The sequence below is a fragment of the Bos javanicus genome, chromosome 28 (genome assembly GCF_032452875.1).
Source record: "Bos javanicus breed banteng chromosome 28, ARS-OSU_banteng_1.0, whole genome shotgun sequence".
NCBI classification, from domain to species: domain Eukaryota; kingdom Metazoa; phylum Chordata; class Mammalia; order Artiodactyla; family Bovidae; genus Bos; species Bos javanicus.
Window position 1 is genome coordinate 18,982,239 of NC_083895.1, and position 15,652 is coordinate 18,997,890.

General features: G+C 41.6%; 1 long non-coding RNA gene across 1 annotated transcript; it reads right to left on the reverse strand.

The window, feature by feature from the left end:
• Positions 1–10,105: 10,105 nt before the first annotated feature.
• Positions 10,106–15,350, reverse strand: LOC133240379 (uncharacterized). Its single transcript, XR_009734211.1, has 2 exons — positions 14,432–15,350; positions 10,106–13,493 (listed from the first exon to the last, which is right to left on the reverse strand). It is a non-coding gene; the product is annotated as an uncharacterized LOC133240379 (long non-coding RNA).
• Positions 15,351–15,652: the final 302 nt, after the last annotated feature.

Below are 15,652 nucleotides of genomic sequence, written 5' to 3' on the forward strand. Positions count from 1 at the left end.
GATGGAGGAGCCTGGTGGGCTGCAGTCCATGGGGTCACTAAGAGTCCGACACGACTGAGTGACTTCACTCTCACTTTTCATTTTCATGCATTGGAGAAGGAAATGGCAACCCACTCCAGTGTTCTTGCCTTGAGAATCCTAGGGACGGGGGAGCCTGGTGGGCTGCCATCTATGGGGTCGCACAGAGTGGGACACGACTGAAGCGACTTAGCAGCAGCAGCAGATGGATTGGAGGGCATTATCCATGGGGTCGCAAAGAGTCGGACACGGCTGAGCAACTTCATTTCACTTCACTTCAAATCTGAAAACTACAACAAACTAGTGAATATGACAAAAAAGAAGCAGATTCAGATATAGAGAACTAGAGGTTACCAGTGGTGGTGAGTTACAACCAATGCTCCATCAGTCAGAGATGAAGCCACATGGCCATGCTTGATCCAAAAGGGAGAATCCCTAACCAATGACTGGTCAGAGAGGAAACCAAAATGACTGTCCAAAAGAGAAAATTCCAATCAATACTCTGCCACAGTGTCGTTACACGCGATCTCCGTTACTCACCAAAGATGTCTGAAGCAGCCAAAGCGATTGCCTTGTTTCCTTCACCACAAAAGCACTGTGGGCCAAGGACGCCCGAGTTGTGGCAAGCACTGGGGGCTGTCCCTGAGGAAAAGACGCTCTGTTAGCTGCTGCACAGGCCCCGGGAGCCACCATAAGCCAAGGTGAATGTGCCACGGGGGACGTCCCTTCAGGACCATGCCCACCTCAGGTGCCAAAATTACCAAACCAAAGTTGGGGTCTCTCAAGAAAAGCCAATTTTTGACTTGGGTTGTCCTGAAGGAAAATGCAGAGTTTCTTGTAAGAGGAAGAGTCTGGGACTGCTAAAGCTCAAAAAACCTGAACACTTACAGCTAGACAGTTTTAAAGACAAATTGCAGGGGGAGGAGGGGAAAAGGGCCTTCCTCCCCTGGTAGGGGAGGTACGCGATCAGCTCGTGCGCAACTCTCTGATTGGTTGATGGCCAGGTAACAGGGCGGGGTCACAGGTTTTAACATTATCAATCCTCAGGATCTAGGGCTAAGTGCTCCCGCTGTCAAGTAGTTAATTCCTCCCGTTTGGTGGGGGTTTTGGTAACTGTAAAGCTTCCCTGGTGGCTCAGCTGGAAAGAATCTGTCTGCAATGCGGGAGACCTGGGTTGATCCCTGGGTTGGGAAGATTCCCTGGAGAAGGGAAAGGCTACCTACTCCAGTATTCTGCTCTGTAAAATTCCATGGACTGAATAGTCCGTGGGGTTGCAAAGAGTCGGACAGGACTGAGCAACTTTCACTCACTCAGAGCAACTCAAATGTTCTTCAGATGCTATTATTCAGGTACTTCAGGGAGGACCAGAAGCAAAGGATATGCGGGAGGGGTCTACCCTGGGAAAGCCCCATAGGGTCCTGCTCACTTACAAAGTCTTCTACCAGTAGTCTCTCTTAAGTGATCTTTTGGCAACTTTTGTGAGATTTATCAGAAGGCGGAACATGTTTGGGAACAAATTTCTGCAATATCATGTTTAAAATTAGTTACAAAGCAAATTTACTCAGCCTCACACTTCTTTGCATTTTCTTTTTGTAACTGAAACTGGGGTCCAGCTGGTGCCACTCGGAAGCTATTAAAGAAGACAGTTTAGTGGAAAGAAATCTTTGTTTGATTTTGGATGCCAGCAACTGGGGGTTGGGGGGTGGTGGATGCCTGTCCAAAGGCAAACTCCCCTCCCCATACCACCCCTGCAGACACTCAGGGGGTAAGAGCTTTTTAGACAGAGGGAGGAGGCTACATGCAGAAATAGCACAATCAGCTCTGACAGTCATCATCGGTGGTCTGACCAGAGTATATCTTGATTGTTTTAAGTATAGTTAAACTTCAGTTCCAGGGTGGGTTTTTTTTTTTTTTTTCTTTTCTTTTCTTTTTTCTCATTTCTTGAGGCTAGTTCTTGGATTGTGGTCAGACCGTAGAGAATCTGCCTGCAATGCAGGAGACCTGGGTTCCATCCATGGGTTGGAAGATCCCCTAGAGGAGGGCATGGCAACCCACTCCAGTATTCTTACCTCAAGAATCCCCTTGGACAGAGGAGCCTGGCAGGCCTACAGTCCATGGGGTCGCAAAGAGTTGGACACGACTTAGGGATTAAGCATAGCATATGCCATGGCTACAGTTTGGTCATCATGTAGTTAACTTCTCCACGTGGGGTCTCAGTATCTATAAGACAGCTCATAATATATGGCTGAGAATATTATCTATAGCCCTTGAGAAGGAACTAAAGCTCCTCCACTATGCTTAATGACTAAACTATTATTATTTGGTCTCTTTTGACTGTTTTCCTTTGTTTCTGCATTTTCTCACTTTTCTGACTAAACTACTATTTGGCTAAAGTTTTTTCACAGACAAAAGGCAAGCATGGTGGGAAGGGATGTGGCAAGGACAATGTGGTCCTGCTCCGTTTCACTTTATTGCTCACACTGGAAAGGTGGGTTTAATACCTATTTTCTAACTGAAGTAATGTTTCCCTCTGATATAGGTATTTCTACTTCAAAGTATTTCACTAAAAAGCCTAGGAACGTAGCTGACATAGTTTGTGATTATAATCTCCATGAGCAATATCTCAGTGTGTGTTATTAAAAAGTTATCTGATCCTGATACTGTTGTTTTCTGCTTCTCCCAAACAGCTTTTCTTCATTAATTATTTATTTTATATATATGAAATGTTCACTGCCGAAGGACTTCTGGGCTTGTGCATAAAATTTAATTCTGCAGCTAAAATCCTCTTAAACTAAAATGAAATTACCAAGTTAATGGAGTGGTATAATCAAACCAGAGTTAATAAATATGGTGTGGCCTTAATAGATGCCATAAGAACAAATGTCAATAGATATTGACAATTTGCCATGTGAAAGCATGACATTTATTATATTTATACTCATGTTGTCACACATTTATTATTTTTACGGTCCAGCTCTACTGAATGCATCGAAAGCACAGTATTGGACCTCATGGAAATAAAAGAAACAATTTTCCACTTTCTAAAAGTAAGTTATCTAGGATTGTAAAAAATAACACACATTCAAAGTTCACCAGAAGGGTTAGCCCATCAAAATGCATACACACCCACCAACACACAGTATGAAAATGTGCCTTTAAATCTGGCACAAAAACAGGAGTCTTAAGAGAGGTTTTTAGTTATAAATATACTAGACAGTGTCTGTTGCATCTCTTTGTCTTTCATTCTTCAGAAGGGAAAATATTTAAACTCGTGGGAGTCTTTTTTTTTTTTTTTGCATGGAAGCACATAATCCTTTGGAGAAGACATGGTTGGCTGTTAACTTCTCAAATCTCCCTGCATTTCAAATCTGCTTACATTTCGTACATTTCGTATTTCAGATTCTGAATTCAAGAATGAAAGTGCATCCCAAACTGATTACAAAGTCTATGGACCCTTTAACTTAAATGTGTTTTACCAAATTCTGCCTCATTCCTAAACTATATGAAGAGATGCAAGGACTTCACACAAGTGGCCACACGGCCTTTTAGATCTCATTGCTCATAAGCTTCTTGTTTATATATTCAGAGAAAAAGTGATAAACTGCTAAATAACAGAATTGTGGCTTTTACTTGGATAAAAATTTAAAAATCACATTATTGATTTATTATATTCATTAAAAACACTGCTTTGCACTTTCTCTTACAAAAATTTTTGGTGACTAAGGCAATGTTTTGTAAACAGGATTTGGGCAGTGGAAACAAAATATTTTTAAAAAGAAAAATATGAGAAATCCCTTATTAAGAATCACATTAATAACTCCAGGAGGTTTGGGCACAATGGTTTGTGGATAACTGAACTTTGAGTGCCGAAGAATTTATGCTTTTGAACTGTGGTGTTGGAGAAGACTCTTGAGAGTCCCTTGGACTGCAAGATCCAACCAGTCCATCCTAAAGGAGATCAGTCCTGGGTGTGCATTGGAAGGACTGAGGCTGAAACTCCAATACTTTGGCCACCTCATGCAAGCAGTTGACTCATTGGAAAAGACCCTGATGCTAGGAGGGATTGGCGGCAGGAGGAGAAGGGGACAACAGAGGATGAGATGGCTGGATGGCATCACAGACTCGATGGACATGAGTTTGGGTGAACTCCTGGAGTTGGTGATGGACAGGGAGGCCTGGGGTGCTGCGATTCATGGGGTCACAAAGAGTCGGACCCGACTGAGCGACTTCATTTTCACTTTTCACTTTCATGCATTGGAGAAGGAAATGGCAATCCACTCCAGTATTCTTGCCTGGAGAATCCCAGGGATGGGGGAGCCTAGTGGGCTGCCGTCTATGGGGTTGCACAGAGTCGGACACGACTGAAGCAACTTAGCAGCAGCAGCAGCAGCATTATAACTATAAACATATTTACTTATTATAACATGCATTTGTCTATAACTATAAAAACTAACATAATGAGACTGTTTCAGTCTCAGTAATGAAATTATTCCAAAATTCTGACTTGGTTTCATAATATTAAAAAAAAAAAACTTGATCTACATAAGTAACTACAAATGGTAGGTTAAAAAAACCCATAACTTCCTATAATCTCAGGATATTCTTCATTTAAGTAATTCAGAGCTTAAAATAAAATCAAGGGTTAGTCACTAATTATATCTCAATTCAGGCAAAAAAACATCTAAACCGAACCAACAACACTAGAATTACATTTTATATGACATTACATGACCATGTTATAGGTTCTTTTTTCAATATGTTGTCGAGATTCCATCATGATGATAACATGCAATCGGCAGACATTCCCAATCCTACCTCATGCTACACATGAGCTATTTTAGAATTTTCTGTTGAACAGAACCAATGCCTGAATTTTCTTAATCATGCAAATTTTAAACATTGAAATGGCAACCCACTCCAGTGTTCTTCCCTGGAGAATCCCAGGGACAGGGGAGCCTGGTGGGCTGCCATCTATGGGGTCACACAGAGTCGGACACAACTGAAGTGACTTAGCAGCAGCAGCAGCCAATGAAACATTTGTACAATGTTCAAATATATGCACAAAAGTGGAAAAAAATTTGCACATGTGCAAAAAGTACCTAATCCTCAGTTTAACAGGTTGAGAACCTCCAATATGTTAACATGTGAATTATTATATATTTAAGTACATGGTTTTAAACAGTTTTAAATATAAGGCTAATAATAGATGCTTTGAAAAACTAATGTCAAATCAAATGTCACTGCAACCTTCAAACCCAGTTAGAAAACTGTTGCTTGAAACATAGTACAGGATGCATGATTTGGGCCCTTGATCAGAGAGTCTTGAATTTAAATTCTATAGCCTCCACTAAATAGCTGTGTTACATGAAGTAAATAATTAACTTCTTTAAGCTTCGGTGCCTACATCTGTTATGAAATTTAAATAAGAAATGCACAGAAAACAGTTAGCTAGAATGCTAGTTATGATAATGGTGATGATAAGCTTGCACAATTGTCATTTTTTTTCCAAGGTGAATCCTGACCATCCTACTTGAAATTTCAACATGCATAGATTCTCCCAACCCCACACTGCTGATCTCCCTTCAAGCTGGTCTGTTTTTTCCCATAGCACTTGGGTGTGCTAAGTTGCTTCAGTCATGTCCGACTCTTTGTGACCCTATGGACTGTAGCCCAACAGGCTCCTCTGTCCATGGGATTCTCCAGGCAAGAATGCTGGAGTGGGATGCCATGTACTCCTCCAGGGGATCCTCTCAACTCAGGCATCAAACCCAGGTCTCCTGAATCTCCTGCAACTCCTGCAGGTTCTTTACCACTAGTCCCACCTGGGAAGCCCATAGCACTTATCACTCTAATAAACTATTAACCATCAACCAGCAGGATATTATTTCCATTTAAAGAAACATCACATAAAATATTGAGCTCATGTCTTAAACTCTCAGATATTCATAGACAAAAAGCCTTCCAAAACACTAATTAGTGGGTTCTTATATCTTGAAATAGAATCTAGGTGTACTACCTCATTAGAATGGAATTTTTGGGCAGAGAGTTTTTTGTCTTTTTTTTTTTTTTCCATTTAGTCTTCTTGATATATCCTGTAACTGAAATACTATGATGTAAAATTAATAATACATAAATGCTGTGATATAAACTCAGTACATCTTATGTTACATAAGGGAATAAGAGAAAAGAAAACACACACAAAGGTGTTCATAACAAGGAGAAAATACTCATGACGATTATAATCTTTGTTTCTGTAAATGGTTGGTAGTGAAGGTTTGTGGCTACGTTTTCACTATCTTTTATGTATTCTTTTTGCCTTCAGCAAGCACTTCAGCTGGTCACGGTTTTTCAGCTGATGGGGTGAACATTCCTGAAGGGTCTGGGCCATCAGTTGTCTGGCCTGGATTGGGTTTTGGTGGTTTTCTGTTGATCTTAATCCCAGGTAATATTAACTTCCTCAGTGGCTCAGATGGTAGAGTCTGCTGCAGGTAGACTTGGAAGATTCCCTGGAGAAGGAAACGGCAACCCACCTCAGTATTCTTGCCTGAAGAATTCCATGCACAGAGGAGCCTGGCGGCTACATTCCATGGGATTGCTAAGAGTGAGACACAACTGAGCAACTAACACTCACTTTCATAGTAATATTGATATTAACAGAGGCCCTAAGGAATCTCCTATATACCTGACATACTCTCTTTACCCCCACCGTAGAGTAGTATCCCAGTTTCCTCTTGGTAGTCAAGTCAATCACCTCAGCCAATACCATAACTCCCTTCTTTGTCTGTTGATTCAGGCGTATGGGGTTCAAAGTGGCTGGGTAGCAGCCTTAACATCCAATTCAGTGGGGTCATTGTTGTGTCTCCTGGTAGAAGTATTTGTCCCCCTGGAACTAAATGCATGCACATTCAGTTACTCAGTCATGTCCATCTCTTTGCAACCCTAGGGACTACAGCCTGCCAGGCTCCTCTGTCCATGGGATTCTCCAGGCAAGAATACTGGAGTGGGTTGCCATGCTCTCCTCCAAGGGATCTTCCTCACCCAGGGATCAAACCCATGTCTTCTGCATCTCCGGCATTAGCAGGCAGGCAAATTGTTTGCCACAGGACCACTTGGGAAGCCGCTCTGGAACTAAGACCACTAGGCTGACAGAGCGTAAGGACACGGAAACAAGAAAAAATATTTGGCTAGTGGATCATTCAGAGAACGCAATGGCACCCAACTCCAGTACTCTTGCCTGGAAAATCCCATGGACGAACGAACCTGGTAGGCTGCAGTCCATGGGGTAGCTAACAGTCGGACACGACTGAGCGACTTCACTTTCACTTTTCACGTTCATGCATTGGAGAAGGAAATGGCAACCCACTTCAGTGTTCTTGCCTGGAGAATCCCAGAGACAGGGGAGCCTGGTGGGCTGCCATCTATGGGGTCGCACAGAGTCAGACACGACTGAAGCGACTTAGCAGCAGCAGCAGCAGTGGGTCATTAGGATATAATAATTGTGCCACTCCCATTTCCACTCCTTGATTCCTGGACACATGTATCCTGACTGTGGGAGAAAGAGTACCATATATTGGATGCTGATTCAGAGCATGTACAACCATCTGGAGAAACTTGATCCAGGCCTGCAATGTAACTGAGTCTTCAAAAGGTCATTCCACTGTTTCATCAAGCCAGCTACTTCAGGGGATGGGGGGTGGGGAGCAGATATAATAAGACCAGTGAGTTCCATCAGCTTGGGCCCAGACCTGCACTTATTTTCCTGGGTAGTAAGTTCCTTGATCAAGGGTGGTGCTATGTAGAATACCATGACAGTGGATTCTGATGAATAAATGAGATAATGTATGTAATTTTCCTTCCCTCGAATCATAAACATGTATATACATCAGAAATGTTTAATAACAGTAATACTGTGTACTTGCCAAAGTGAACATTTCAGACAATGAATGCTTTGGGAAATTATATTGTAATAGAATTTTCAGAGATGAAGTTTCCTTAGAGATTACCTAGTGGATTTGAAACTTTTTAAAGCTCAAAGTCTTTCCTTCTAACAAAATTCACAAGAAAGCTATTATGTAAAACAGGTAAAATTAGACTTGCTATGTTTAAAAGTGGAGTGGGGTGGGAGGCAGCACAGAGAAGGGGGCAAAGCTTGCTCAGCCAAGGCACTTTTCAGAAGCCCCCAGGATAAATTTTCTCAAAAATATATCTGAAGAGCAATGGAGTCCCCTACCATTAATTAAATGGCACCCAATCACTTTTAGACAGTTTTAGAAGGAAAAAAAAATCAGTGAAACTGTTTTGATCATACATATTTCACAAATTAAAATGTAGGATAAATTTTGATTTTTACAAAAATTATTTATGTCTAACTCAAATCATGTGTTTAAAGAGCTTGCTTTGCACTTCAAAAATTTGCATGCATTTGCCTGGGTGAAGGAAATAGGGTATGGTTTTTTGTCAGCTGAAGTATTTTCATTTTAGGTGTATATTGTTGCTTAAATTTGTTAACTTGGTTTTTTGCATTAAGTTGTCTGTGTGTGTGCACGAGCACGTGTGTGTGTGTGTATTCGGTCGCTTGCCCAGTCGAGTCTGGCTCTTTGTGATCCCTTGGGACTGTAGCCCTCCAGGCTCCTCTGTCCATGGGATTCTCCTGGCAAGAATACTGGAGTGAGTTGCCACACACTCCCTTCAGGGGATCTTCCTGACCCAGGGATCAAACCTGCATCTTTTCATCTCCTGCACTGGCAGGCGGGTTCTTTACCACTATTACTACCTGGAAAGCCCCAGTCCACAAGAATGGATTAAAGACTCTAAAGTAGTTCCCTGAGGAGAAATATCAATAACCTCAAATACACACATGACACCACCCTTATGGCAGAAAGCAAAGAAGAAATAAAGAGCCTCTTGATGAAAGTGAAAGAGGAGAGTGAAAAACTTGGCTTAAAGCTCAACATTCAGAAAACTAAGATCATGACATCTGATCCCATCACTTCATGGCAAATAGATGGGGAAACAGTGGAAATAGTGGCAGACTTTATTTTGGGGGGCTCCAAAATCACTGCAGATGACGACTGCAGCCATGAAATTAAAAGACACTTACTCCTTGGGAGAAAAGTTATGACCAACCTAGATAGCATATTAAAAAGCAGAGATATTACTTTGCCAACAAAGGTTTGTCTAATCAAGGCTATGGTTTTTCCAGTGGTCATGTATGGATACAAGAGTTGGACTATAATGAAAGCTGAGTGCTGAAGAATTGATCCTTTTGAATTGTGGTGTTGGAAAAGACTCTTGAGAGTCCCTTGGACTGCAAGGAGATCCAACCAGTCCATCCTAAGGGAGATCAGTCCTGGGTGTTCACTGGAAGGACTGATGTTGACGCTGAAACTCCAATACTCTGGCCACCTCATGCGAAGAACTGACTCATTTGAAAAGACCCTGATGCTGGGAAAGATTGAAGGCAGGAGGAGAAGGGGACAACAGAGGATGAGATGGTTGGATGGCATCACCAACTCAATGAACATGAGTTTAGGTAAACTCTGGGAGTTGGTGATGGACAAGGAGGCCTGGCGTGCTGCAGTTCATAGGGTCGCAGAGAGTCAGACATGACTGATCGGCTGAACTGAACTGAACTGAGGCCCAAAGGGTAGCTTCAGGGGCTAAGGGACCCACCTTAGCCATCAAGGCTTTTGGTGTAGGAAGCCAGCTACTGTACACCCTACTTGTAATCCTGAAGAAAGGAAACAGGGAGAATAAATGACCCTGGACCTCACTCTCCTATCATTAATCTGCTGGTGTTCCCACTGGCCAAAGGTAACCACAAGTCTCAGGCTGACGAACTTGGTGAATCCAGCTGATGGGTCAGCCTTCCAGGGCACAAGGCCAAGTAGAGAAGGCAAGGAATGGATATTTGGGACAAATAGGATAGGATGTCCACACACCAAGGAAGACAGGACCTGGGACAGCCCTTGAGAGGACGGCTTTAGGAGAGCACAGGCAATTAGAGACCAACTGTAGGACATGGTGTGGTTAAGGAGAGGTGACCCCATTTTTCTTTTAAAAGATCATCTGGAAGAAAAGGAACAAGTTACAAAATTATCTTTTTTATTTAAATGTAGTTGATTTATAGTGTGCCAATCTCTGCTGTACAGCAAAGTGACTCAGGTACACAGGCACATGTGTGTGTGTGTGTTTAGTTTCTCCACTCCATACACTATAGCCTGCCAGGTTCCTTTGTCCATGGGATTTTCCAGGCAAGAATACTTGAGTGGCTTGCCCCTTCCTACTCCAGGGGATCTTCCCCACCCAGGGATAGAACCCACATCTCTTACATCTCCTGCATTGGCAGGTGGGTTCTTTACCAAGAGTGCCACCTGGGAAGCCCAAACACATATATAATTTCTTTTTAGTATTTATTTCCTTTATGATTTATCCCAGGATATTGAATATAGTTCCCTGAGCTATACAGTAGGACCTTGTTGTTTATCCATTCTAAATGTAGTTTGCGTCTACCCCAAACTCCCAGTTCATCCCTCTCACTCCACCCCTCTCCCTTGGCAACCACAAATCTGTTCTCATGTCTGTGAGTCTGTTTCTGTACAAAACTATCTTGAAGAGGTCTCTGGGTTAGGAAAAGAGAGCATTTTCTGATTGGAGAAAAAGAAATTTCATCTTAAGTGCATAAGGATTCACTGTAAAGTGAATAACTGGATAATAAAGAATAACAGATATGCTCACAATGAGTTTTGAAGACAGGATGCAGTATTACATGAACAAGTTCAAAATCATACCAACTGACTGAAAATCATTACACTTCCCCCACTGCAACCAATAATTAGTTAGTCTCAGAATACATTCTACTACAGTCGGTTTACTATCCCATTTCCTATAAGCACTTTGTTAAGGTGAGACTAAAATGTTCTCACATATGACTTGAACAGATTAAGGCACTTAATTGAAATGAGAAGACCTGATTTGAGAAGTAGGTAAAGGTTAAGAAAATGAAATATATTTCAGAATTGATTAGCTACTGGAATACTTTCTTTGCTAAAAATTAAATGTGTAACAAAGAGTAAAGGGAATTATTTACAAAATAAAATGCTTGTAATAGCTTTTCTTTCTACATCTAACAATTCAATGTATCTCAAGGCTAAAATACAGTGTGTTATGTAAATTCCATCTCCACAACTTTGTGGTCTCTCAGTACTATTTCAAGAACAAACTGGAGTTTTTCCAGCCTGATCCGCTTAAGACTATCATGGGTGTCACTTAAAAGATTCAAGACCTCAGGAATGACAGTGTTGGAACTACTAATATGTCATTAATCTCATTACTGACATCATTTCATTTATTGTTGAAGAACTTCTCTTATACTTAAAATGAACCAGTAACACGTAAATCATGAGGAGTGGAGTGAAAATAGTTGCTGACCCTAAGAAGACAGTGGAAATCTCACCATCAGTTTTCATTGTCTTATATTGCTACACTAGACCATCAATACCCAATAAAAAATTATCTAGCCCTTTCCTAAATGTTTATTTTTTTTTAATGTATTTATTTATCTTATTTTACTCCATTGGGTCTTACAGCCTGAGTGATCTTTCAGTTGTGGTACTCAAACTCTTAGTTTCAGCATCTGGGATCTAGTTCCTTGACCAGGGATCAAAGCCAGGTCCCCTGCTTTAAGAGCATAGAATCTTAGCCTCTGGATCACCAGGGAAGTCCTGGTATTATTTTAAACATTCAAGGCTCAATTAGGGCTTCCCTGGTGGCTCAAACAGTAAAGAATCTCCCTGCAATGCAGTAGACTTGGGTTCAATCCCTGGGTCGAGAAGGTCCCCTGGAGAAGGGAATGGCTACCCACTCCAGTATTCTTGCCTGGAAAATCCCATGGACAGAGGAGCCTGGCGGGCTACAGTCCATGGGTTCGCACAGAGTCAGACACAGCTGGGCGAGTAACACAAACAAGGCCTCAACTGATAAAATTATAAAAATATCCCTCTTCAAGAAAATTTGATTTCACTTGTAAAATCTGCTCCTCATAGGTTTATCAGCATGTAGACTGGAGTACTTTCATTAGAATGAGGGCCAATCCAATTGGGCAAAAAATACTATCAAGCTACCCCATATTTCACTTTGATGTGCTTAAAGTCAGAGGTCATTTAAAAAACTAATTGTAAACTACAAGACCCATATGTTTCCTTTTCCCTACTGGCCCTAGAACAATAAACTAAGATAACAAATGGAATTTTGCAGGCTTTAGTTAGAAGCCTTTATCTTCCAAAGAGACTTGAGAAGGAAGATATAACTGACCTTTCCATGTAAGAACGCATATCAACTACTGAGATTTGTCTTTCCTGTTGGCACCTCCCTACAAAAGAAGTGAGACGTTAAAATCAGCTCCAACTTGTCCAAATTAAAAGTAACCTTCAGGCTAATGGGTTTTCAACACCACTCCTTACCAGGCCAAAAAAAAAAAATGTGCCCCATAAAATTAAATTACCTCCTCGAAACTGACTTCTCTAATAAATTACAAGATTAAATACAGTAAAATTGAAATTACTACAAAACAATCCCCGCCCTGCCCCCACCAGAGGTAACCCTCCTGTCATTGGTAGAATTTCAGTTCAGTTCAGTTCACTTTAGTCGCTTGGTCATGTCCGACTCTTTGTGACACCATGAATTGCAGCACGCCAGGCCTCCCTGTCCATCACCAACTCCCGGAGTTCACTCAAACTCATGTCCATCAAGTTGGTGATGCCATCCAGCCATCTCAGTCTGTCACCCCCTTTTCCTCCTGCCCCCAATCCCTCCCAGCATCAGGGTCTTTTCCAATGAGTCAACTCTTCGCATGAGGTGGCCAAAGTACTGGAGTTTCAGCTTCAACATCAGTCCTTCCAATGAACACCCAGGACTGGTCTCCTTTAGGATGGACTGGTTGGATCTCCTTGCCGTCCAAGGGACTCTCAAGAGTCTTTTCCAACACCACAGTTCAAAAGCATCAATTCTTCAGCACTCAGTTTTCATTATAGTCCAACTCTCGCATCCACACATGACCACTGGAAAAACCATAGCCTTGACTAGATGGACCTTTGTTGGCAAAATAATATCTCTGCTTTTCAATATACTATCTAGGTTGGTCATAACTTTCCTTCCAAGGAGTAAGTGTCTTTTAATTTCATGGCTGCAGTCACCACCTGCACTGCTTTTGGAGCCCCCAAAAATAAAGTCTGACACTGTTTCCCCATCTATTTCCCATGAAGTGATGGGACCAGATGCCATGATCTTCGTTTTCTGAATGTTGAGCTTTAAGCCAACTTTTTCGCTCTCCTCTTTCACTGTCATCAAGAGGCTTTTTAGTTCCTCTTCCCTTTCTGCCATAAGGGTGGTGTCATCTGCACATCTGTCCGTCTTCAATGGAGTCCTCCACTTGTTCTGGGGTCCAAAACCAAAGAGAGGTGAAGAAAATGTAAAAACTGTAAAAGACATGACAGAACAATTAATGGCCAGGAAAATAAATCCGAACTTTGAGAAAATTAGAACTACAGTTTAAAGAAATAAATGTTTTAGACATTAACTAAAGGCTAAATTTAAAGAATGCAAATGGTTTTTACTTTGCAGAAGGTTAGCCATTGTTTTCAGTTTCTCCGAAGTATGGATCAGAAGGAAATAATTAATTAGCATTGTAATGAGTTTGTAAGGTGGTAGCTCTTAAGTATTAACTCTGACAATCACTAAAATTGTCTGTATTTTCACTAACTGATGGACTCTAAATAGGGTTTTAAAATAGAGTTGGAAATCATAAACACATTGTTGACTAAATATTCTGTACTAAGAACTAGTTTCTTTAGGTGTAAAATACTAAGAAGAGGAGGACTCTGCAATCCACTTAAAAGACTGACCAAACATATACAAACGTAGAGACAATTCATGAACCACAAGTTGACATTACAAATTGTGAGGCTAATCTTAACAAGTAAGACAAGGAAAGGCACAATTATCATGAAGTTATATAAAGGTAAATTGTTCAGTTTGGTCTGAAAGGCAGGGGTCAAATATAAGAAGAGGTCCATGATGGAAGTATTATTTTGGCAATGGTTGTACAGGATGGACTAAAGAGAAAAGTACAAACTAATACTAATCTTAATAATACAGAACTACAGTTGCTAGATACTGTCCTTAATATTTCCATATATTAACATGCTAAATCCTCACAATAATGCAATAAGGCCGACACTGTCATTATCTCGTTTGACAGAGGAGGAAAGTGAAGCATTTAAATGTCTGATATTTGCAGTAAGTTTCCTGCATAGCAACCCCATGGAAGTTAATAAAAGTAAAACACGTTTCATTATCGAAGCAGATACTATCGTTCAGAGAAGAACACTCACAAGAAAGTGAAAGTTGCTCATACCTGTCAGACTCTTTGCGACGGCACGGACTGTATGCTGCTGCTGCTGCTAAGTCGCTTCAGTCGTGTCCGACTCTGTGCGACCCCATAGACGGCAGCCCACCAGGCTCCCCCGCCCCTGGGATTCTCCGGGCAAGAACGCTGGAGTGGGTTGCCATTTCCTTTTCCAGTGCAAGAAAGTGAAAAGTGAAAGTGAAGTCACTCAGTCGTGTCTGACTCTTCACGACCCCATGGACTGGAGCCTACCAGGCTCCTCCATCCATGGGATTTTCCAGTCCATGAAATTCTCCATGCCATAATACTGGAGTGGGTAGCCGTTCTTTCTCGATGGGATCTTCCCAATCCAGGAATTGAATCCAGGTCTCCCACATTGCAGGAGGATTCTTTACCAGCTGAGCCACCAGGTAACCCCAAGAATACTGGAGTGGGTAGCCTATCTCTTCTCCAGCGATCTTCTGGACCCAGGAAGCGAACAGGGGCCTCCTGCATTGCAGGTGGATTCTTTACCAGCTGAGCTATCAGGGAAGCCATACAAATACTAAAAATATTGTTTTTAAACGTTTTTATTTGGAAAAAAATCAAACTATAAAGTAGAAATAATAGTATAATGACCATGCCCCTCCCCCCCCAATCTTGATTCCTCTACTGTACCTCCAATCATTATCCATCTACCCTTCCTTATTTTGGAGTAAATCGTGGACATTTTATCACTTCACCATCACTAAATCTTTTAGCATGTTATCTCCAAAAAATAAAGGCTGTTTTTCCTTCTAAACATAACAATAATATCCTAATATTTTAAAATTACAATTTTTTCATGTAAAATATTAATTTCAATAATATACCTCACTTTAATACTTACTGGGGGCTTCCCTGGTGATTCAGTCGATAAAAATCCGTCTGCAATGCAGGAGATGTGGGTTCGATCCCTGAGTCAGGAGGATCCCCTGGAGAAAGGAATAGCAACCTGCTCTACTTGCCATGTATTAGTATTACACACCCACATTTGGTGGTGGTAGTTTAGCCGCTAAGTCGTGTCTGACTCTTGCGACCCCATGGACTCTATCCCGACTGAGCCACCAGGGAAGCCCCACTTCCCCGTTTACTAGTTCAACTGCTTTTTTTCTTTCCCTTTTTTCACTCTTACTAAAAGGAAAGTCTATCTCGATTCAGTTACTCAAAGCCCTGCCATAGGCTTTCCCGGCACAGCGCCCCGCAGCGGTA